Below are 25,455 nucleotides of genomic sequence, written 5' to 3' on the forward strand. Positions count from 1 at the left end.
CGCCAAGGGCACCTTCTTAGCCTTTCTTACATTTCACCCTATTCTTCAGAAGTTACATGGAACGTATTAAGTGAAATCTGCCCCCCTGAGTTTATCTCATTCCTTGAGAGATTAATAAAACTAAGCGACAGAGCATCTCCAATACCTTGTCAACTTATTTTTCTTTTAACTTCACTGTCAGTGCAAACTAGCTAGGGCACTAGGGCAGCACTGTTGCTAAAAAAATAAAATTACTGCAGCCAAAAACCTCTGTCATCAGGGCAATATATTGCTTGCATTTAGTTAATATTATTAATGAAATATTTCTACATAACTGTGGGACTTCCTTTTGGTAGGAATTTGACCGTGACCTGCAGTCTCTTTATCAGAAGTCTGTAAGAGGCAAGACCACAATAACTTTATGGCACAGCCAGTGCTAGCAGTATGTACATTTGGTGGCCTAACAGTATTCTGGCCTCAGGACTTCATCTATTTTGACATCCAGCCACATAGTAAGAACAAATAATCATCCCCAAACAGCTCCCGGTGGCGGCACTCCCAGCTCCCCACGACCACAGGGCCACCGGCGCATCCACTACCAGACAAAACCCACAAAGAGCTCGTGCACTGACAGGTGAGGATCGGTGTTGGTGCGCACGCGGGGTCCCATGCTGGCCACGGGCAGATGCTCCAGCAGCAGCGGCACCCGCTGGGGGTACTACTGTCCCCCGCACTGCCCAGGGGGAAGGTCGGGGTACCGGCAGGAGGGTGAGGGAGCCTGGGACAGCCTGGCCAAAGGGCTCGCTGGCACCCTGTTCATCCGCCGCCATGTTGCGTGCTGGCCAGCACACCGCCCTACGCCCGTCCCTCCGCTCCCGGGGCTCACAACAGCCTCTGCAGCCGGACCGAGAGGGTTCTGAAACACGACCCCCCGGGCGCTGGGCTTGCACCACCCTCCTCCTACCCAACCCTGCGTGCTGGCACAGCAGACAAGAGATGAAGCAGCACACGTGCAGCTTCCCAAACTTCTCCAGAGAAAATGACAGCTGGAGTGACCCACTATTATTGAACTGGTTTTTAAGGAAATGTTAGTACTATACACCACTACACAAAGAACATATGTGGCTGTAAGTGATTAATTACACTCTCGAAGAACCTAATAAGAGACTCTCATATTTAAAATACTTTATGGCAACTATTAATTTTTTCTCTCTGATTATCAGAGTAGCGATGGATTAATGAGCCCTTCACCTCAAATTCACTTATTTTTCTTTTTCCTTCCTTCCATCCTATAGCTTTGTTAATGCTAATTGTTGGTTCTGTGGAACAACCAAGCTTATTTCTCTTTTTAATTTAAAAAAGATAAAATACATCAAGGCTGAAATCAAACAAAAAAAATCAATTTAATAAAAAATAAAAATATAAATATTTCAATTTTTTTCTTTTTTTTTTTTTCCCCCAGAAATGGCTGTCTTAGGTAATTCCAAATGAATTTCAGTATTGTAACTATCTCAGGGGTCCATCTTCAGATACTGAATATGCTAAGCAGAACTACAGCACCTCTGAGAAGTGCTGAATATCTACCGTTGAGCACTGAAAATCAGTGGTAGCGTATGTACACTAACTTCAGGAAGCTGCATTCTGATACCATCCAAACTAGAAATACAATTTTTCACCCGGACAACCTATTTGACAAGTACGGACAGCCCTATGTTTTAAATGGGACTCTACACAGAAATCAATGGAATCGGTATTTGAGAAATGGCTTTGCTTTCCTGTGCTGGACTGCGAGCAAGTCTGAAACCACAGTTATTGACCTTCTGCGGTAGCCTGACCCAAAAACACGGGCCAGCAGCAGAATTTCAGTACCAGCTCCTAACTGCTGAAGCAATATCATTTGCACTGATGTAAAATTTCATATTGATCAAATGTAACAAAACCCATTTAATCTTTCGCTAATTTTAATAGACTGCAAAAGATGCGAAGGAACATTGCATCTTGCTGTTACTGTAGAACAGAGTTATTGTGTGAAGAAATGAAGAAGGCACCCACACACTGAGCTGACCTTTCTGAATACACCTTTATGGTCTGTCTTAACCCTATTTTCCAAAGCCAAACTATTCTCAAACCTTTATTTTATACAGATGAAAACTGACCACAGCAGGAACACAAAAAAGGAACTTTGAGGATACTAATCCGTATGCCCCTAAATGCATTTATACCTTTCCCAAGTGAGAGAAAAACCACCACATTCTATGAGTAGATAGGATTAATATCCATATTATAAAATGTAACCAATTTCAGGGAAACACATTTATGTCGGGCGTTCTTAAAATTATTTTCAATTTTACAGTAGGTCCACGGATCTCTGCTTTGAGCTGCTGAAGCTCAGTCACGACACCTGGCTTAGCAGACGGTTGCGTAGGCATTGCAGAGCTATAGGCACCAGCTTGTCTTGTTAATTTGCACGCGAGGGTGCTGCTGGTCGGAAGAGGACAGTCTGCTCAAGACCAATTCTTTTGTCTTTTGTCACGCCTGTTGGTGGTAGCTGCAGCCAAAGCACTTAAACCACCATCTATTTGCTGCCGTCTACAACCACGTGTCAAGATAAAACTAGATATGCACAGACACCTATGGTAAATACACTCGCTTTTGCAAGCCTGATGGGAGGGTGCAAGCCTTGTTTTTGGAGAAAACGAACACGGTGAGTTCTGCTGTTTCGTCCCACAAAACACGATTCGCACGCCAAATTGTGTGCCCTCGAGGATGAGGAGGACAATGATGCTTTATTGCTTGAGAAAGCCACGTGCCCCTAGAGAATTTGTGTCATCACAAGCCACGAGTAAGGCTGGTGGAGCTGGCTTTAGGCTCTAATAAAAGAGGTGGAAAAGAGGAGCTGAAAAAACACCGTGACAAAAGATGCTTTTGTTACATGTTGAGATGAATCTGAATCCAAATGTGCTCACAGTTATAATTTCTTGTAGATTTGGGAAAACTGCCAGTAGGAATAGCATGATTTTACTTTCCAGTGCCACTATAATTCCTATTCCTATCAAAGGAGGCTGAAAAAAATTGCCAAGTTATTTCATTTGGAAATGCAGCTAATTTACAAGCACGGTAATTTTCCCCCTACAAAATTGTATAATGAGCTTTAAATTCACTAAATAAAGGGTCTCTTCTCTGAGTGATTATGCTTAATTTACACAGGAATTAATGGTGACTGGACTTCCTTTCAGAATAGCTTTAAAAGAGCTGCATTACAAAAACAACGTCAACAGCTTTGAAAATAATCCTAAGTCGATGGAGTAAAAAATACTTATCTTTATAACAGTCCATACATATAGATGTCTTCATAAATATCTTTTGCAGGATAAGCACATAACCATTAAATCAGGTATCAGAATCCAGCAAACCTATAATGCTGATTTTATATTAAATTACTTGCTTAGGCATTTTGCTGATAGAATGTATAGAAAAGCCTAAATAAACAGATGGACAGAAATGCCAGGGAGCAATACTTTCATCTTTAAAATTGCTCTCACTGTATTCAGTGCTAACCATTTATCTCTTTATTAGGTCTATTTTAATTGTGGTTTTTTACTGGTTGGTTTGTCTAAAGAATGGAAACTTTGGTTTATAGACAAGCCTTGCCAAATGGAGCCCGATTTTCACATAGTTAAGTAGTACCTAGAAAAGCCCAGCATTTCCAAAATTCAGGTATTTCTGGGTGCTTGTGTAGAAAGTAGATATGAGAAGCCATTCCCAATAGCAGCTTGGTTAGGGTCTCACTAAGGTAGTAGATGTGCCACGTAAATAAATAGTGTTTGTCCCTTGCAAGTTACTCAATGAAATTAAAATGCTTATTCCAGCTACCACAAGCAGTTGACCCTGAGATCGTGGAAGCAGGAGAAATGCACTTGGGAGTTTTAGTTGAAAAAAACCCTCCCTTCCTTCCTTTGTAGTTTAGGACGTCCTAGTCATCTTTTCAATATACCATAGAAGGGAGATTCATAAAATTTCAGGTTCCTCCTTTATAAGAGGTACTTCATAAGAGGTCTACAGATAATACAGAATCAGTGACATCTGTGAAAGTGATTAACAAAATCTAAGCCAAAATATTATGACTGAGCAATACAGACCAAGACCATGCTATCACAGCAGCTTGATTAACTTACAAGAAATGAAAATAATTATTAATAATAATAATAATGACAATTAAAAAAAAAAGAAGTAGTAAAAACGAATCGGTGGTATAGAATCCTGGGGAACCTAGCACATCCATTGTGATTGTGACAGCAGTGTTTCCTCCGATCAAAATAGGGATGAAGCAGCGTTTTTAACACATCATTACCATCTACTGGACACAAGGGAGAATGCAGCTCAGAAACGAGACCAAGAAAATGGACAGCCAGGCAGCAAAAAGGGGCTGCCAGGTCTATCAGGAAATCCTATAAAGCTGTCTTCCCTGCACACACACATCCTAACACAGTCTGACCTCCCTCTGAAGTTTAGAAAATAACCAGTCCAAAGGTGTGAAAGTGTATCTGGTAACTAATGTACATCCCACCACCAAGCCATGAATACAGTCTTGAGTCTGAATTCTACCAGGAGTACGGTGAACTACAGCCTGAGGCTTCTCTGGCAAGTGACACGCATGCTGTCTAGTTTCCAGCAGCTTTGACAGAAGAAAACCCTTGGATCATGTTCCTGATGCAAAGTTACAAAGGCTTTCTGGAGATGTTTTATCACATCTCTCCCTGCCTGGAAGTCATTTGCACACTTTGGAACCAAATTTAAAGCTTAGGGAAGATGGAGGAGAGCGACAAGACCAAAGAATTTGACAGTGACAATGGTTTTCTCTGATAGAGAATCTCTACTTCATCTTACAGAAATACTTGGGTGGAAACATCTGCTTCTGAAAGTAACTGCACATCTGTATGATGTATGCGTGTCATTAGATTCAATGGAATCAAAAGGAGCATATGCCTCTTGAATACAAATGTGGTAAAGCACCTGTGAAAATGCTTTTTAAATCAGAACCAGTATTTACTGAACTGACACAAACAATTTAAAATAAATTAGATAATAAGCACTATCAAAGAACACAATATGATCTTAGTAATACCTACAAAATGATGAAGGACCACTGGCTGACAATATTACCACTCAATAAAATTTGGACATCTCAGAAGCTCATATGAACCATTCAGACTAGAGAGTTAGATCACATATGAACTTTGCCTGACTGCACATAACTTTCGGTAGCAACTGGATGACAGTGGCCACCCCTGGGAGGAGAAGGAGGAGTCATCCACCTCTAGTCTTCCTCCTCCCTGGCCCAGATCAGGTACTATGTGGGCTGAGGAGGCCACCAGACTGGTGGGTGAGCACCCCCATGCAGACCCCATCGTCTGCCACAGAGCCACAAATTGGTGTTTGTTGGTTTATAGATACTGTGCACGCTGAGCACTGATCTGAGACTTTAGGGACATCAGGGAACTGCTGCTCAAACTGTTTGGATCTGCTGAGCAACTTCCATCAAGTAATTTCACCCCTCCAGCATCTCATTTACCCCCACACTGAAATGGCATAATGACAGCAACGTCCTTTGTGTAGCAGTTTGAGATTGTTATTTATAAAAGGAAATTATTACCGCTGCAATTAAATCCTTATGAACTTCATCCCATATGTGAATAACGATGGCTTGGGAGCAATTTTTTAACCCATCTTCAGTATTACTCCTTGAAAAAACTTTGTTGGACTTTGTTATGGACTACGAATGTTTTTTTCAGGGCATTCATCTCCTCTGCTTCTTTACCCTTCTTTTTTCCAGTCAGTTTTTCTCTCTCATTCACCAGCAGCCTCCCTAACACTGCCACACTAGCTTATACTTGTCACACTAGCAACTTCATGACATTTTCCCTCAGCCTGCAGTAACACTGAACTACACTCAGCAATTGCATGAGCTGAATCATGATGTCGTTACTCAGACATGCCAAGTATACGGAAAGGTGATGAAACTTTGCAGTGCCTGGAACAGGATATTGTCAAAACCCACAGCAACCTTACGGCATTCTCCAAAATATTCAGAAGACTAAGACACAGTGACAATGACCCAACACAACTAACCACTCTGATTCTTCTGGAGATCAATGACCATCTGTGAGGAAAGCGGGGAAAAGGTTTATTTGTCAGCCATTGACCCCAAATAGTCATTTTAGCTTTGGACTCATTCTTTAGGGTACGTGGGAAAGGCGCAGCATGTCAGTACGTGGCTCTCCAGAGTGTTCAATACACGGCACTTACTCTGCGACTGAAGGAAGAGTTTCATGCATGTCTAAAATTAAAGCAAGGGTCCTGACTCATCTTTTTAGATATAATAAAGAATTGGATTTTGCAAAGGAGAAAATGCTAAATATGTATCAATGAACTTCAAAACTGGGCAAAACCACCCATTTCATAGTTCTCAGCTTTGCCGCTTCTTACTTACTAACACTTGTCTTCTCAACCTGCAGAATGATGCACACTTCTGTGGTATTTTACCAGTGCTAAGTGCTACAAAAAGTATAAGGTTTTATGCAGGAACTGTGTTAGTATAAACTGTAAAAGCCAACACAGTATCTTTGTCCAAAACGGAGATGTTTTAACTCCATGAGGCAGTAAGCACCCAAAAGGCATATGGTTGCACTGGTTAGGTGTATGTTAGCAGGTATTGCAGACAAATAGGAACAGGTCCATAGAGCAAAATTTAACACTGAGGAACTGCCATCACTACTGTACGTACTTCGGATTTTTCTCTTTCTTTGTTTAAACTTCAGACTAGCTCTGCTTGGGTGCCTTGGCCTGAAGCTCACGTGCACATTCAGGACTCCCAGAGCCTATCCTCCAGTTTATTATCATCAAAAAGGCATCAAGTTCATGCACTCCAGGACTGCTACTCAACCATAACCAACCAAGTGGGAAATTCACTTCAGAAGAGCACTTCTGGTCTGAATTAAAACATGAATATAGATGCACTTGTTGAGACACTCCAGTTTTTTGTGGTCCATTAAGTTTTGACAAATGAGTGTATCTCAGTAATAACCACATGGAAGCTCATCACAGGAATAGGATTTGTATTTTTGTTGTAACTACAAAAGACAGCGACTAAACCCCCCCAGGATTTTAAGCATATACGTGCTGAATTGTGTCCTTCCACAAAAAGCTAAATGATTTTCAGCCTTAGTTTAATCACAGCTTACCCTCTCAGCAGGTGCATCTCCACTGCCACTGCCTTACCCCCTCTTTCCAAGATCCTGCAATTTTTATTGTCAAAAAGTACGCCAAATTGCACACGTTAGTTACTCACAGGCCTGGAGTAGAAGGAACAGGATATCAGGCACGGCCAGCATACAAGGGACGCCAGCATCCCTACTCACAACCAGCCTGTTCTGCTTGGCTGAAGGATGAGGTCCTGCTCTCACCCACGTTCCAGGACACTCTGGATGCAGAGGAGAGGACCCGAGCAGCAGCAGCAGTAGCACCACAGCCCAGGCAGTCCCCTTGCTATAAGTGGGGCATAGACATCACATGAGTTGGTTCTAGTTTATAACGTGACATTTTCAGCTTCAAAGTCAAGTTAGCAAAATGGCTGTTGTTTTGAAAGCATGACAAAGTACACAGAAAAAAATAAAAACTTCAAAAAAATAATAACAGGGAACAGAAATTCCTCCGTAGTATTAGCATGAATTCGGCCCAACAAACCATTTTGATCACCACTATGATTTAGCAGCACCTGACTGCCCAGTGACATTATCTTGGCAGTATCAACGCAGCCTGCAGACAAGCGCCCAACATCATCAAAGTCACCACTGAAGTCAGCATTAATTTGCAACTTTCTGGAAAGGGCCTGCAGACAGGAAAAAGGATGAAAGCCAGAAAAGAGGGACATCCTCTCGTACACCCAGAGGTGGTCCCTCAGATCTTCCTCCTGAGACACGCCGACAAAACAGTGCAGAGAAATCACCACTTGTGCTGTTCTATAAATGGTGTACACTCCTCCAACCGGGCAATTGGGAACTTTAAACAAGATCACATTGAGACCCTTCCACTCTCAGGAAACCAACCGACATATCTCTGCTTGACGCAAGTTTTAACATTTAAACAAATTAAAATGGGTTTTGTTTTAAAGGATGCTAAAGGAAATAGTAGGAAACAACCAAAACAATGTTAGTTACCTGCTACATTTCAACAACTACCGAACTACAAAATCTTCAACAAATCCCTTCAACAATCCTTTCAATTTTTTTACAAGAACAAACTCCCAAATAGTTATCCTCTCATATGAAAGTGGGATTTAAAATTTTTGGATGGAAGAAACTAGTGCCTTGTCCTCTTGCTATTTAAAATATCCCTTTTGATCTCATCCCTTTTCCCAAGCTTTCTAGAAAGCCTAGTGAAAGTGAGAGCACACCTTTCAGACTTCCAAGATAGCACCTGAATTTTCGTCTTATATATTCCAACAAGGCAGAGAGCAGAAAATTTTGAGAAGAACCACAAGACATAAATGTATCAGAGTAACTCATTGGGAACAGAAAGTCGCAGATATATCTTTCAGCCAGCCAGTTTTTATCCTTTCCTTCACTGATGAAACTACAGTAATGAAAGTTATAAAATAGCAAATGTGACAGTTGCATGTTAAAATGGAGTCACACAGAGATGAACTGGTATTTTATTATTATTTTAATAAATACATAATCTAGCTGCTTTACTTAGACAAGACATGAAATGGGATGTGCTCGATCCAGCGTAGTTATTTCTATTGACACAGCCTGCTTATGGTTTTTGGTACTATATGAGAGTAAATCCCTGCCATCTAAAGCCAACAGGAGATCTCATCTTGACTGCCTATGAAAGGGAGGTACTATACAACCTCTGAGACAAAGGAAACAGGACCATTATTTCCACTGATGTTCAGTATTTTACATACCTTGTTATAATGCCAGTGACACTCTTGGGAAAATGTAAAGCCTAGTTTCTGACCAGAATTTATGTTGTTTCAGAATAAAGAGTACAACAGCAAAACAAGTACCAAAGGAAAAACAGCAAAGGTAAACAATGTATGAAATGTTATGACGAAAGGACAAGCGATCGTGGCTGCTTCTTGCTGACAGTGGAAACGAGGACAGGCTTTCCTTTCCCCCACTGTCACAGAGCCAGGAAGCGTGTCCGGGGAAGGTGCGTAGCAGTACCCATCCCAAACTACAGTCAATAGATTAATAGAGTGCGCTCTTTCTGTTAAGGCTATCCTTAATTAATAGGTTCATCCAGAACAGGAGGTAAAAAACACTTTTTGTGGACAAATCTTCTTTAGTTTCTTTGAAGAATTAATTTCTTTTCAACTGCTTCAGCATAGAACCTCCCAGGTAAAAGCAAAAAAAAAAATTACCTCTAGAAATATTTTCATAAACTACATAGGTGTACTCACTAGTCACTTTTCTAGGAACTTTCCTGCATGTAAGGCATTGCCTTGGCTGAGATCATTTGCAAGAATAACAATAAACATAGTTCAAGATACAAGAAATTTCTTACATACAAGAAAAATTTTAAACATTAATTTTATCTCAGTCAAAATGACCAGTCTGTTGGAAAAATTGCACAAAATGTATTCAGCACTTCAAGAATAAAGGATACTGTTTTGAAGAGATGCATCATATTTTTCATACATAATCATGTGATACATTTCAGTCATTACTTTAACTATAAAACTCATTGTAATTACAGAGGCACAATTGATATCTTTTTAATAAGGATGATTCTATCAACCTTTCTTTTTTTTCTGCTTATTACACTCAAAAAAGTCTCCCATGCTGCTATTTCCCACATATTCATGGAACAGAATTTGAGTGGAACCATTTTTAAGTCTCCATATTTCTACAACCTTTTTGAAAACATTGCCTCAAAAACAATACGCAGAACTGCACGCTACAAATTTCTGAGACCATAATATCCTAAGATTTGTTTTTGCAGTATGACCTGCATATATGATATACTCTGTTTCTGCTGGAAGGTGGAAAAATATGCTAGGAAATACATTCAATCTTAGGAAAACATATTGAAAGTAAGTTATGTAAAAAATATGAAAAAAAACCCAAAACCTGAAACAAATAAAATATGTCCGAGTCAATTAGCACCAGGGTTAGGGTTTTTTACCTCTGCTGTTCAGAGGTAACCTTTTCAGCCAAAAAGACTGCTAGTGCTTTGGGTTAGGATAGCCAAAGTGTGGTGAGCAGGTCCACCCAGATTTTCTTAATTCCAGGCCTAACAGGAGGCACTAGAGCTAGGAAATCACCTCTCGAACCCCTGCCCTGCAGCTGGACCATGAGCTGAGTCTCTGCCAGGGAAAGCTCTAAGTCCAAGACCCACCACCCAACCCCTGGCCAGACAGAACAAATAAAAAATTGAATGAAAAGCAATCCATTCATCCTTCTTATTTGACCGTACCAGCCCACAAAAAATTAAATTATGGAAACGCAGCGATGTAACCAACTTAACACACAACAGAGAAAACGGGGATGCAAGGTGATAATGGTGTCTCAAAGGGCAGAAGGAATTCAGACTTGACCCCTGCAGAGAATATGTAACTCCATGTCCAGATTTGGGTCTAGACAGATTTAGCAGACACATCTTATTTCTCTGTCAGCCTCTGTTTAAATGCGACTTCACATCTACCTCAGACAAATCTTTGAGAAGAAAATGATAGTTGATGTAGAGCAATAATCCTCTGGCAAAACGTTTTACAAAAGATGACAGAAAGCAGGGAGCACAAATAAGCCTCTGGAGAAGATGTCATGGGAAAATGAGAAAATATAGTCAAAGAAAATCAGCTAATTAAGGCACTGATATAACAAACACATTTGAATGACTAGAGTTTAAAATAAACATAGACTAGATCATAAACTTACAGGTGTTGTCAAGATACGGTAAGGATGAAAGAAAAAGCCTCTGCGACTAAGGATGACTGAGTTGTGCCATCAGTTGAAGAGAACAATATGAATTCAAAACAAAAATGCTCCAGGACAAAAAATGGGACCTATAAGGAGAAGAAAAGAGAAAATGTATTAAAAAAAACCCAAAACACAAAAAACCTAGGTAAGAATTGTATGTAGTCTAGCAATAAAAAAAGTTAAAACTACGGGGAGGAAAAACACAGTGACTTTCTAAGGGGATCAAATGCTCAAACAGCATCTGTGTCAAGTGCTGAGAGCCTATCAGTCTTACCACAAGAAAAAATGTACCATGTACACTTATTAAATTCCAAACACTGCAGTGCAAAGCTGTAACACCTTTCACAGTATATTAACAGCATAACAACTGCCTCTGGAGAGGCGAGGAAGTAAAAAAAGCTAAAAAAGAACAATCAAATTCTAAAGTTTGCTTAGACAGCAACTAAGTACCATATTAAGACTTTAAACTAACAAGGCCAGTGATGTATACTAGAAAAATCGGATTTATTTTAGAACACCTTTGCACCCACAGAGAATGCTGAGCCCTGTCAGAGCCCTGACAGAGACCCAGGACACCTTTTTGCACCATACATTCCCCAGCTGACCAATAAGGATGATGACACTGGCAGCTTGTATGAAGCACCCTGAGAGCTATTAACTAAACTAGACAGATAAGAAGTAAGCATTAAGAGTATTTTTATCAAGCCAAAGACAGGACAAGCAGAAGAGTCGAAGAAATATCCTGTAGCAAAATGTTAAGTGGACACCAAGGCTTACGTCCTGCATTTGTTTATGAGATTTTCCTTTAGTTACAAGCAACTTTCAAGATTACTATAGCTGAAAGGAGTTGAGAGTAAAAAAGAAACCCTCATTTGTTTGTTTTGTTTAAAGTAAACATTGTTTGCTCAACTTCCTTGAAATATTGCCTTGAGTATTTATATTTATTTCTTCCTGCAACAGATGAATAACACTTTGAGGAGAAAAATGTTGTAAACCCATAACATCTGCAAAGATCCTGGGCACAGACCAGCATCTGAAACAAATTTTACTGTATGACTAACTTCCTAGTTCGTATATTGCCTTTAAAGAAGAAAACACTTTGGTTTTGCTAAGTACAAAATATACTTACCGTAAATTGTTGACTAATGGGTACCGAGTGCTACTTACCTGCAAAACAAACCAAACAGTGAGTTACTTAATAGCACAATAAACTACATGGGAGAGTGGATATAATTTAGGTGGCTTAGTGGTTAATCATTCCCATTTTTAATACCAAAGTTAGATGGAAGAATGGAGTGAACCAAGGATTTAGTAAAAAAGAAATATAAATTACAAACTCCAGGTGACAGACTCTGCAAAGCTCAGTCTCAGCAAAAACACCTTATGACTTGAACTTCAGTGTCCCAAAGGTGATGGTGAGACTGCTGAGACAAAGGTCTCGCACAAAGACCTCTTTGCTCTGACTCTCAGAATTGCTTCTGCTTCACCTAAGAGGAGCCTCTCTAACAGGGGACACAAGCTCCTCATGAGGTACAATCTCCAGCATGTTCCTCTTCCAGACTAACATCACAGGAACCATGAACCAATATTGTTTATATTACACGGGATTTCACAACTTCAATAAAGTCACTAGTGAACTCCGCTAAGGCGCTGTACATGCTCACTGTGAGTTGGGTAAGAGTACTCCCGTTATTGGATCTCACATTGCCACGTCTTGGCCTCATTTTTCTTTCAAAACTTTTTTCCTTCTGAAAACTACAAATGTAGCATCCGTTACTATCTTTGTTTCTATCAAAGGTGGCAACTTTGCAAGGTTGTAAGTCATTCACAGCAATGTCTTTAATCAAACAAGGACAGAACTGTTGGTTAGAAGGAGCCTCTGGACATCATCTAGTCCAGCTTCCTCTATCGGGAGGATGTGTTCATAGAATGAGATAAATTCCCGAGTTCTATTTCTTTGCAATAGAAATACCAAACAAGGTGATAAATAAAGGAACAATGCATGTTTCAGTGGTGAAATATTATAATTAAACCGCTCTAAATATCTACTACAGTGAGACACTGCATCTTTTTACAGCAGTCACTCTATTATTGTGGTGCTTAGAGGTACAAAGGATTGAGGTTAATGGAGTTAGCAGCTTGTTCATTTAAACCCAAAGTTTGCAGAAAATTGTCTGAATACTCTTTGGCATGCAGCATCTTTGGCACTGTTATACCAAATATTGTGTTATTTATCCCTTAAATTACAAAAGGTGTACGAAGATATCACAATTGTTTTAATACATCTACAGTCCACGCACATACCAAATTTTTACAACATATACACATATCCAAATCCTAAATTCATAAACCCACCCTGCATTCATATTGGGGTCCTGGCAGCTTCCGTAACAGAGAAGACTGACAAGTGAACCAGAAGATCATTTAGAGATATCATGTATTACAATCCACCATGCAATGATGTCTTTTGCTTTCAAGATTTAAAACAGAATAAAAATTTGAACAATAAAACTTGTCAAAAACAAAAGGTATATTTTGGGAAGAATAAATAAAATAAAAAAAATCACTGGGATAAAGACAGAAGCAGCAGTGCAGCCTTAAAATGGCAAGACATTCCCTCTGATAGCTTTGCCATTGCTTATGCCAGAATTCTTGTTGAATGTATTTAATCTCAGCTCCAAATTTAAAACAGGCCTCATGTGCAGTCTAAATAAATCCAGAAAAGGCTCATAGGTATATTCTTCTTCTAAGTCGAGTTTGTTAATCAATCATGCTAAAAAGTATAAAAGAACGGCAATCTTTAGATTTCTGACTCTAAGCCCAACAGTTATTTTTCCTATCTAGAATTCCCCTGGTGATGTAAGGAGATTAATGCGGTACACTATTCACAACATTGTGACACACTGTAATTATCTCCGTGGATGCCAGAAACAATTTTGACCACTGTGATAGACTGGGTACTATCCAAAAGAAAGAAAATCAGTATAGATTTTAAAATATATGGGTACAAGTGCACTATACTTTTTGTTTGCACTGACAAGAACTTGAAGGAAGCCAAGGACAGCTGGGGCTTGGGAAAGGATGATGCCAATTTAATCTTTAAGATTGACAGCTCTGTTTGGGACAAGGAAAGCTGAGTGGATGTAATTTAGCAAGGGAAAATCACTGTGGAAGAAGAGAAGCTGGAGGAGTAATATATTAAAAATAAATATGGAACTTGAGGGCATGTTTAATGTAAAGTAAGCCAAATGCTTTGCTAAAAAATGTGGCCTTTGTACTCTTTTGAAATTATTACCGTCTTTTTTTGTCTTTGTTCCCCTTGAGCTAAGTCCCTCAGCAGACATTGAAATAGTTGTAATTGGTAATTAGTATTCAGAAACACATTTTACCATGTGAAACCGAAAGGTGCCCTGAGGCACTCAGCCTCACTGCTCTGGGACAAACTCTGCCCCCTCCAGCAGCCCCGGGCAAGCAGCTCCCCATGGCCTCGCGCCACCCTGGCTCCGCTCCTGCGCCCGAGAAAGGTGCCAGCAAGTGCCAGCGAAGGCTCCAAGCGGCACAGACAAACAGGTCTGCAGGAGGTCATCATGGGGAGTGATGAACACTGCTGAGTCCTCGGGGAACTGGAAAAATTTGAATTCTTCTTTGAACTCACAAAGCAGTTGGAGGGAAGGAAAAGCTGCTTCACAGCCTTCCCAGACCTGCGTTTTCATAGCATCTCAAGTCCTGTTCTTCCCTCATGCACACTGGACAAGTTCTGCTTCAAGCTGGCTACAGAAACATGGCCAGGATTTGTCCTCAAGAATTTATTTGTACAACAATTCCATTTGTGCAACAGTTGCTGCCTTCATACGACAACAATAAAAGAAAAGAGTGCGATCTAATGCCATGCCCCTGAGCATCACTTAAATGACTGGCTTGAATCCTGCCATGCCCATTACTCTCAATGATTTATAGAGAGCTGTTGAAAAGCCTTTGCCAACCTCAAGAAATCAGCAAAACTTATAGTTTTACTGGGTTTAGAAAGAGGGGAAAACAACACAGAGACTGTAGGTGTTCTCCTGGTTTGCTCTTTGAAGCCAGTAATTCATTAAACGGCTAGCTCATCATACAAACCCCTGACACAGCTGAACGAGGCTACAAGACGCATGGATATGCTTTCGGTCAACAGCCTATAATTCATTTATCACCTGCAAGAAATGAGAGTGTTTCCGTACGGTTTGAACAAGCACGACAAACCCGCACTGCTACAGGTTTCTAAATTCACAAAGGAGGGTCTCCAGCTTCTAGGTTTCTATATATACATGTTAATCACATTAACAATGTCGACATCCACTGAGGTCAAAAGGCAAAGACTGTTGCACAATAACATATATCCGCAGAAAAGTTTTCCCTGTCACAAGTAACGAGCATCCTTGTAGTTCTCCTTCAAAATTCCCACTGTCTTCTACTGTAATCCCAATAGAAATCTGCAATATTTAGGCTTTACCAAAAATCTCTTATTAAAACTAACACCCTCCTTTGAGCCCAGAATAGATCCTATCAGCTGATTTCTCCTACCTATGCCCACAGAGAAGTATGCATTCCTTTGGACAACAAGGATAAATACTTCAACATTAAATTCTGTTTTGGTATATATTTATGTAATGTGTATATGTTATTTCTCTGAGACGATATTGTATTTCTGTTTCACAAACAGCCCCCACATATACTATAAGTGATCTACTTGGCTACACCTAAGTTTCATACACAATAATAAGAGTTACTGCCTAGAAAGTTTGCTTTTGTTCACTTCCTAAACATAGTGTTCCAGCTTTCAAAGGTGTTTAAGATGCACCTAACTTCAAACATGTTACACACTGTGGCCTAATCAAAAGCATATTGAAATCAAACTTTCACCGATTTTTTTTAAATGGCATTTGGACAAGTTTTTGGTGCTCAAAGAAAGCAATTCTTTTCAGCATATTTCATTGCACTCAAAAACATTTAATCCAGTTCTGGCACTATCTCTTAAACATAATTTTCCACAAATAACAATAAGAAATACAGATTTAAGTGGTCCCTAAAAACAAATAAACATCAATGAGCTTGCATCCACTCAGTTACTGGATGATGAGTCAGAACTTCATTTATTACCCAAGAGCAACAATCACGTTGTTCTCTCCATCCATAAAGTGCGAACAACTGTTATGCAGATACTGGTAAAGACTAAAAAGGCTTATATCAAACCCAATGACTTTTGTGATCAACAGTATTAAAAATGAAAAATTGTTTGTAAATTAAATGTAGATCTCTGTGGGTTCTCATTACCCCTGAACATTTACCATAACAATGTACTTCAGTTCTTTTCTAAAATTCCCTAATGTCTTTAAGTTATGGGGCAAAATTCTATAATTCTTACCCAAACAGATGATGAACTAAGTTTTGCTGGACCCAGGACTGTAGATTTTGGCCTCAAATTCAGAAGGGAACGTGGACAGGGAAATTCCTCCTGGCAATAGATCTTTAAGTAATACCTGGATTTCTGTTACAGGTCTGACTTAATCTGGGTAAGTTCTCATGTGTATTGCAACAATTATTTCTGATGATACAAACTCAGCTGATTAGCTTTAGACAATCTGCATCTCTTCCCTATAAACAAGTTCCCCTCCCTCATGTTGGAAGTCATCAGTGTTGAGATGAAAGCAGGTACATGAAAGCTGCAGCACCGTCGATGCCCTTGCTTTCAGCTTTTCCCCGTATGGCAACGCAACAGCTCCGGATTTCATTTTCGAAAACATACCTTTCTCCAAACATCACACACTTGTTTGTGTTTACCAGCACAAAGACTATTTAGAAACAGTTATAATAACAGCTGCGATCATATGCACAATTACATTACAAGAAATTGATGGAAGTTTTGTTCCAGAAGCTGGCAAATTTGTATGGATTTGTCCAGTCTATGCTTTGGATAAAATCACTCATCGTAACAAATAATTTTAGAAGCTCAGTGGTTAGTGGGGTTGAAAGTCTGTGCTTGTGCTAAAAGGTGACATTTGAAATGCAGTAGATATGCCATTATTTTTAGCTTCACACATTAATAAAACCTGCCAATGACAAAAAAATACGATAATGCTGAGCTTTGCTAGGCAAAAACTGATCTAAACCAAAAGAACAGGGGCTCATACAACCCAGTTTGCAGTTCCATTAATTCAGTGTAAATACTCCTATGGATCAATCTAGTTCAAAGATTTTTTTATCTAAAAACTTAGAGACACTGCAGTCACTGTCGGTGACTGACCTTGATGCAAACATCAGTTGATTATCTGTCAGACATCCCCTTTCTGAGTAGGCTGCTTCTGTTTTTTTTTTTTTTTAGCAGCATATGCTTTTCCAAACCATTGTTCAGTCCACCTCTCACCAGCACTCTTATTTTCTTCTGCCTGCTTTTGATTTTTAAATACTGGAAAAGAAACTATTCTACTGATAACCTCCTTAATACTCTCCTGTTCCAAAAAAATTCTCTTCAATACCCTTTAATATTTCCATGCTTTTCCTTAATTTGAACTCCCATGTCACTCAGTGCCTCTCATTGCTATTTCTGCAGTCTTTCTAAGCCCTCTCTTTGTTACTCCAGATACACTTAACGGTAACCTGTTATTTTACACTGAAATGTCTTTCTGTTACATCAATGCCCTCACATTGTTCTATCCCATTTATGGTCACAAAATACATAACAGTTTTAAAGTTAAATATAAAATACAGAAATGCTGTAACAAATACTAGAACCAGCTCTCAGCTGGAATTCACTTTAATTTAGTTTGCTTCAGAACCAGGCTGTCCAAAACAAAACTTTTAGCAGGATTAACAAGCACTAACTCAACTTTTGGTTTCATGATTTGGCTTAAATTCCTTGTAAGAGCACATAACGCTGCCAAATTAAACATATAATTGGAAAAAAAAAATCAGTCAACGCTCTAAGAAAATGGTTATTTTTGTTTAGTTATGGAAAAAATACTGTGACTGCTCAAGGATAAGAAAGAACTGGGTTTGAAAGCACAGAGACCCAGGGTAAACATTGAGTACAAGTTATACAATCTCTTTCACCAATGTTCCTTCCTACGAGCTGTCGTATTTTTATCTTGGATTTCCTCAGCAGAAACGCACATGCAAAGCTCATGCCCAGTGGGGTAACACATTGGCAAAGCCCCCGACCTAACGTAGGCTCACTGCGCTGAGGGTGCGCACGCTCGCACAGTAAACCCGGCCTTTCCATGGTGCGTCAAGTCTTACGGCACGTACACAAGCCAAGGCCAGAGCACGCGTGCAGGCACCGGGAGCACCTGGGATTTGCCAAGCCAACTGCGCACATGCTGCTTATCCTGTCCGTGTGCTCGGAAAGTACCGGGGCATGACAGGAGCAATCAAAATGTAAACTTGCCCACACTACTGCGTGTACTGAAATAACAGGCAAATTGCTCCTGAACGCATTGTCTACCCTGACAAAACAAACGGAACATTCAGCAAAAGGCTGCCCCCGGCGACACTCATGTCAAAGTCAGTTTGGGTTCTTTTGTGTTTCACGTATTTTTACAAATGCTCTTTCTGAATACTGCTGTAAAGCCTCACCGCTTTCATGTTTAAAACCTTTTTCTAATTAACAGTCTTCATCTACCCCTTCCCATTTATACCTGTTAGTGCTAATGCACTAACAGAGCGCCATAGGATACCCTTCAAAGTCTTCATTCGACCTGTCTGGACAAATCAAACTCTCTTATTCCTCCCCATTCCCCATAATCAACCATTTTCATAGCCCTGGTTGGTACCTGCTCCAGTTTGATTTCATCCATCTCTAACAGCACTTGAGCTACATTTAAAAACCATCCATGGAAATTCCTGAGCTCATGGATTTCAAGAGTGCATTTGCCTTTTTGTGGCAGCATCTCACTAGCCGTTGGTGTTGGTGGCTCACGGTGCGGCCACGCAGTATACACCAGTACGTACTGGTCAGTCATTTCCAGACTGGTAGAAATCACTAGAGCTGGTGACTCCCACTTCATAGACAGTTCTTGTTATCTGTCCCCGACCACTGTAACTCAAGTTGATCTGGTTTCCTTTCCTGAGCTACCTGACAGGGGGATACAGAGAAGCCGGAGCCAGACTTCTCAGCAGTGCACAGCAGTAGGACAAGAGGCAATGGACACATGTTGGAAAGTGGGAAATTCCAATTAGATGTAAGGATTTATTTTTTTCTTTACCACAAGGTGGTGAAATACTGAAACAGGTTGCTCAGAGCAGTTATAGATCTCCCTCCTCGGAGGTATTAAAGACTTGACTGGACACAGCCCAGAGCAACCTGATCTAATTAGACCTGCTTTGAACAGGCGGTTGTACTAGATGATCCCCTGGAGGACTCTTTCAATCTAAATTATTCTAGGGTTCTTTTATCCCAGTTTCTCTTGATTGATGAACAACATGACCTTATTTTTCATTTCTATTGCTGATGACTTCCAGTTTTGCCACCAACACATCAGCATTATTCTACCTTTTGCTGAAATCACTACTAACAAATAATTAAGAACGTACAAACAAATCAATATTTTATGAAACAAATTTGCTACCAATAATCATGTGCTAATTTGTTCAGAATGAAGGGATGGATATCATCCACTTTTCTATTAGAATGAATTAAATTTTGTTACATGCTTTGACCTCTGATGTTGCTATGGTCATTCCGACTCCGGGAGGTGTCCTGTGTTCACCATCACAGTCCTTACCTAGAGTTCAATATTAGTCTTCGTTATCTTGATTATTAGCCTAAACTAATCCTAACCCACTTCTCATCATAGTAGCTCCATATCTTCTTTAGTTGTTCATTCTCTGTTGTTATTGTTATACATAAAATACTCTTCGCAGTTCTTTTGCAAGATTTAAACCAGTCTGGCGATTTAATTTTACCCCTGTATTTCCTGACTGTGACAACAAAGCTGTGCTTTCCATTTGCTGTAGGCTTTTTGTCAACTTCTTAATGTCTGTTTTGGAGGTGATAATTCATCCACATAGATCTGGAGTCGTTCACCTTTCTTCCCAAAAAGAATTTTTTTTTTCCTACAAGTTTTGCACTTCTGACCTGTGGAATTCTAGTCCTGCTCCATATTCAGGTCTTGAGCGCATCACTGTAGCTATCAGCATGAATGAGACTACTTAAAGTTTATGCTTTCAAAGTGAGAACATACAACAAATTACAGACCTGCTTTTGTTCATCTGATCATTTAACTTAAGTAACATTACAGTGAGGCTCTTCTCAGACATCCTGGCATGCCTACGTCCAGTCTAAAAGAGCACAATTCCCTGCTGGCACAGGGGCTATTAAGTAAAGAAATCTCTTTTATTCAGGAATAATTGGGTTCAACCATCATTCTCCAATATATATCTAACAAGTAATAGGCCACAGCTTTTGTGTGGCTGTGAATCAGAGTCATATTCAAGGAATATAAAATTGCATATTCATTTTGCAATATTTATGATGCAATGTATGAACCCAGGTGCTTGCTGAGCAATGATGAACGATGAGACTAAAAGCCAGACATCTGCACTGAATAACGTAAATAATTCAACTCCTGTTTGCTCTTCAGAAGCGCTCAGGGTCTACACCTTTAAGCTGCAAATGCTTAACTGTATCAGCTGTCAGGTGCTTGTCTCCCCTCAACAAACTGCAGGAGAGAACCTTGAATTCTTTCTGCTCAAGTCATCACATTTTAGCCAGCGTGGAAGTCTGTAGTCTAACAGCAGCATAATAAAATTAAAACTGACACGCACCTTTCTCCTTAATCTTTCAGGCCAAGAAGCTAACCATCCCTGAAGGCAAAGGAGCCTGGTCTTGCTGTGGAGTCAATAAACCCACTAGTTTTACAGGATGCGGCCAGTTTGGCTACAAAAGCCGTTCCCTGCGTGCAGGTGGGTACCGTACAGAGATACCCCCAGTAAGGATTACTTCAGCTTGTAACAGGTGCTGTGGGAGTCCCGACTAGCACCGCTGGTAGGAGGCAAAGTATCTGCTGGTATCTTCTCCTCTCAGCAATCTCCAAGTACACTTTCAACAGCTGGGAGAGCTGGCCCTCATATTATGCTTTCTGCTGTAATCCTAAATGGACTCGAGCCCTTCGGTATTTTACCTGACTTCATTCTAGTCTGCTAATTTCACTTGCTCTTGCAAGTCCTCAGAGCGCACACTTCTTAATATCTGAAATACAGCTATTTGAACTCATGCTGCTGGAATAGATGTACGTATTTCTAACTTGAAGCAAAAGGATAAGTAGCATTTTAAAAGTAAAACAAGAATAAGACAGGCAGTGTTTTCCTGCTGACAAGCGTGTAAGACAATGTAGCAGACATGCACTTTTGAAATGCAGGTGGGCTTTTATCCCTGCCAGTGCAATGCCAGTGGTAGTTCCAGATGTGGGGAAATCGACACTCCCAAATAACAAAAAAAAAAAAAAGGATTTGCTATGATATGGCACAGAGGAAGCCTGGAGCAAACTGGCACCATCCAGAAAGTTGGAAGTGAGCCAGACGAATTACGACCCGGTCTCTTTGGAGCCTTGTCTGAAATCAAAGCTGCTCCCTCCTTTGGTGGGAACTGCACAGGAAAAGGATGGATGGGAGAGGGTAGATGATGGGTATAGCCTTCATTGCACATGCAAAAGGGTACAAGTTACAATCCCTTGAATATACAGAGGTGAAGCAAGGTTCACAATGCCTTATTATATTAAGCCACATTATGAAAATGACTGTTTACATTGGTTCATTAATGTTTGTACAAGGCTGTGAACATGCAAAGTGGTTAAGTATCAGCACAGGCATCAGCATGGTCTCTCAACTTTAACATGTTCATGAGTGTTGCAACAAAAGAAAATACACTTTAATCATAACAATTATTGCCCACAAAAGGTGGTGTTTAGCATAGTCTCTCTACATAATTTCTGACCATTGGAACTAAGTCAGAAATGGATATCATCAGTGGTTATTGTTATCCTGAACAATTTATTTCTTCCAAAAAGACAAATGTCTATGATCATCAATAAATTAACAAATGAAATGCGCTAAACTAGCACATTTGGCACTGCAAGGCTATGCAGGTGCTGCGTTGTTAAGATACCTTTAGTCGGATCTGGAACAATGCCTTACGTTGTACTGCCTGGTGAAAGAGAGGTTATTTCTCAGCTTTCTAGTTTTTCTTTTATTTTTTTAATTCTTTCATAACTGTAGCAGACCTCAAATCAACACAAGGTTTTAGAAGAAAGTGCCGAGATCTATCGCCTAATGCGAGTACCCCAATATCTTAGCAAATAGTTTTGTGTGAACGCCAGCTAGAGCAGTAAATGCTATAAACAGAAGAAATACATATCCTTAGCTCTGCTGGGTGGAAGATTGCAAGCAAGGGGGACTGCAAATAAGTCTCTCCCCCAGCCTCCGTGCCCTTGCAGGGCAGGTGCTTTTGTCCAGACGGGCTGAGCAATATCTGCTCATTTCCTGGATCAAAGCAAATCCGACACAGTCTTTCTTGATGCACTTTCATATACCTCTGTCTGCCATCCCGAAAGGTTGGTGGTGTCTCTCTGCCTCTCCCAGCAGCTTATCAGCTCTGCTCCACCTGCCTCTCCTCCATGGGCTTCCCCAGTGGTGCTCGGGGAAAGGGCAGCCTGCCCTGCGCCCCAAAGGCATCCACTGAAAGGGGGGTGCAGAGGCTGGGGCAGGCTTCCCCTCTGCTTCTCACCTACAGCCTTTTAAAGGAACATATGGCCAGCAGCAGGAGGGAAACTGTTAAACCTCAGGCAGGTTAATAATGAAAACCCTCGAAGACTGGAGTTGGGACCAATTTCACTTAATACTAGTATTAATGACATTGGCACAAAAATATGAAAGCAAACAAATAAATTTCGTGAGAAAATGTCTGGAGGCCTTGTCAATAGAAGGAGGATTGGGGGCTCACACAGCAAGAGCTGGATTATCTGGAGGGGTAATAGAAATGGGATGAAATTTAATAGCGGTTTGCAAGGTCAGAAGCTTTGGAACTAATAACAAGCCTTTCTGCTATAAACTACAAGGCTGTCAGCTGGAGGAGCTACGCTGGGAGAAGTGTATTTGTAGAAGATATGTCTGCAAATCATCAGCCATGAAGAGTAAACCCGTAAGGTGATGTATCCTCAGAAGAGTAAGGGAATATTAATGCCCAAGGTAAAGGCCCTTAGGAGAGCTCCTCCTTTGAAATACTATGTACAATGCCAACCATGTTCCAGAAAGAGTCCTTCCAACCAGAACAGGCCCAGAAATAGGCTTCAAAATTATCAAGATAACTTTCTGATGGAACACAACTCAACAACCTCACCTTTTACCCTGGCAAGACCAGGAGAGGAAGGACAGTATTCTTGTCTGGTCATTTACCAGGCAAATTAAACAGTCCAAAGGGGGCTTTAAGCTAAAAGACACACAGGTATAAATTTTAGAAGAAAATAAGAAAAAACATGTCTAGCAGGAAAGTCCTGGAAGTGCCCCCCCACCAGAGCCACATCAGCTTAGGTGGGGCTTGAAAAGTTCATAGAAAGGTGAAGGCCAGGGCAGTAAACTTGATGAAACAGGACTGGATTTACAGTAGGAAAACTACCACCTATACATTACATATCAGCACCAGACTGTTATCCTACACTTTGTGGTTCTCTGCAGCAAACATCCACATTTGGGTTTGTGGCATTTTTAGCATTTCTGAATAGCAGCAGCAAGTTCTCTTCCCCTTCATTTCTTGCAAAAGTGCCAACAGCTTTTTTGCTTTTCACACTAACACTGTAATGGTGCGTCTCTCCAACACCTGAAGGTACGCCTGACAGCTTGTCTCCTGCTGTGCCCCACACAAGCTCTCTGCAACACAGAAAAGTAGGATGTGCCCGTTCTGCCTTGCTCCAGCTGCCTCCTGTCAGCTGACTGTTATTATTTTTGTAATTTCTAAAACACTATGGTGTGTTCCTTCAAATCTGTGCTGTCACGCTCCCCTAGCCTACAAATAACGCGATGTGCCACCTGGAAGAAATACATCATTTGCATTGCTCCCTACACCTAGATGCCATTGCAGACACATCCCTTCCCATTAGACAAGAGCACTTGCTGTAGAGCAAGCCTGTCCTTAGCCTTGCACCAAAATAATTGCTGAAGGATTATGCCACGCAGTCAGAGAGAAAAAGCATGCAAAATACAAATCAGGCTGTTAAAAAAACTCAACCTTGTGAAAGAAAAAATCAGTGACAAGAAAAGGAGGCTTGACAAATTGTATAAATAAGGCAGCAAGAAAGTTTTCTGAGGAAAGAGTTAAAGGAAAGAAAAAGTAGGGTAACAGAGAAGAACATTCCTAATCTCAAGTTCTAAAAGCACCAGACACACACATGGCTTCTCAGAGCTCTGCTCATGCCTCAACATGTTTTCAGGAAGCTAGAAACATCTCATGGTGCTAAGGAAATTGGAAATTTATTCCATGTTTTCCTTGACAAGAGCCACACACTACAGAAACAGCTGCTGGAAAAGGACAGCCAACACCTCGGAGCTCCAGCTTGGATGGTTAGTAGAAAGAGCAGCAAAATAGTTACATTAAATGGGCAGAAAATTAAAGCCTTTCCTCAGAGGGACGTGTCCTCAGTCTCCAGATAATCAAATAGCAAAGGCATTTCTCGAGAGAGCTGGTTGCTGTTGAAAATTTTAATTTAATCAGATTAGGTTTGGTAAACATGTAAGTAGAAAAAGCAAGAGCGTTCTCATTTCTTTGGACAATACTAAACCTGAAATGTTTCTATGCCCGTAAACCAGAATATCATAGAATGCTAATTTTGCCAGACTTTGCCTCAAACTACAATGATGGAAAATTTCAAAATGTCCAGCTCTCCTGGGGAATGGGAATTCCAGTTTCCAGTCAGCTCTCAAGTGTCACTGCCAAAATTAGACTTTGGGTTGCCCCCACACCTAAGCTTCCTTTAAGTGGGCTCACAGCATTTCTGTCTTTTACCAAGTAAATTTATGCATTTATTATATAACTAATAGCAGCCACTGACCTCTTCTGTTGCACCTTACCAGGACAGCTTTATTTTGCAGGCTGGAAACAAATGGTCCCTTCTTAAATGTTAGGTGCCATCTGCTAAGCCTTGAATGTAAATGAACAAAAAGTCATTTGCAGAACACAACCCACAAGCAGGATCAATTCTTCCTGACACTCTATCTCCTACCTAGACTCCCCTTCACTTTTCTAACAGCATCAGATTCAAGCCCGGTGCTCAAAGCTGCATCTAGGTTGTAATTAAAACAAGCAAAGGTTTGATTTCTCTTGTTCCCTCTGATAAATCAGCAAAGGTCTTTTTCACCTGCTCTAGGAGAACCACTTAAAAATTCCAAAGGCCTTCAAAATTTCAATATAAATGAGCTTCAAAAAAAGTTATTTGAGAAACAATTTCCCCACTTCTTTAAAGTTTCCGTG

The 25,455-nt window shown here is 40.4% G+C and overlaps 1 protein-coding gene across 6 annotated transcripts in view; it reads right to left on the reverse strand.

Annotated features, from left to right (window-relative positions):
* The window catches only part of SMYD3 (SET and MYND domain containing 3), a 425,811-nt gene that overhangs the window by 196,721 nt on the left and 203,635 nt on the right, over nt 1-25,455 (reverse strand). The window contains exons 2-3 of one of the 6 annotated variants that reach the window (XM_054818825.1): nt 12,094-12,131; nt 10,923-11,050 (exon numbers count right to left, since the gene is read on the reverse strand). The exons of the other annotated variants lie outside the window; for them this stretch is intronic. The gene's annotated coding sequence lies outside the window, so the exon portion shown is untranslated. The remainder of the gene's footprint in view (nt 1-10,922; nt 11,051-12,093; nt 12,132-25,455) is intronic. 6 annotated transcript variants of the gene reach the window in all.

Source organism: Grus americana, chromosome 3 (assembly GCF_028858705.1).
Source record: "Grus americana isolate bGruAme1 chromosome 3, bGruAme1.mat, whole genome shotgun sequence".
NCBI lineage: Eukaryota > Metazoa > Chordata > Aves > Gruiformes > Gruidae > Grus > Grus americana.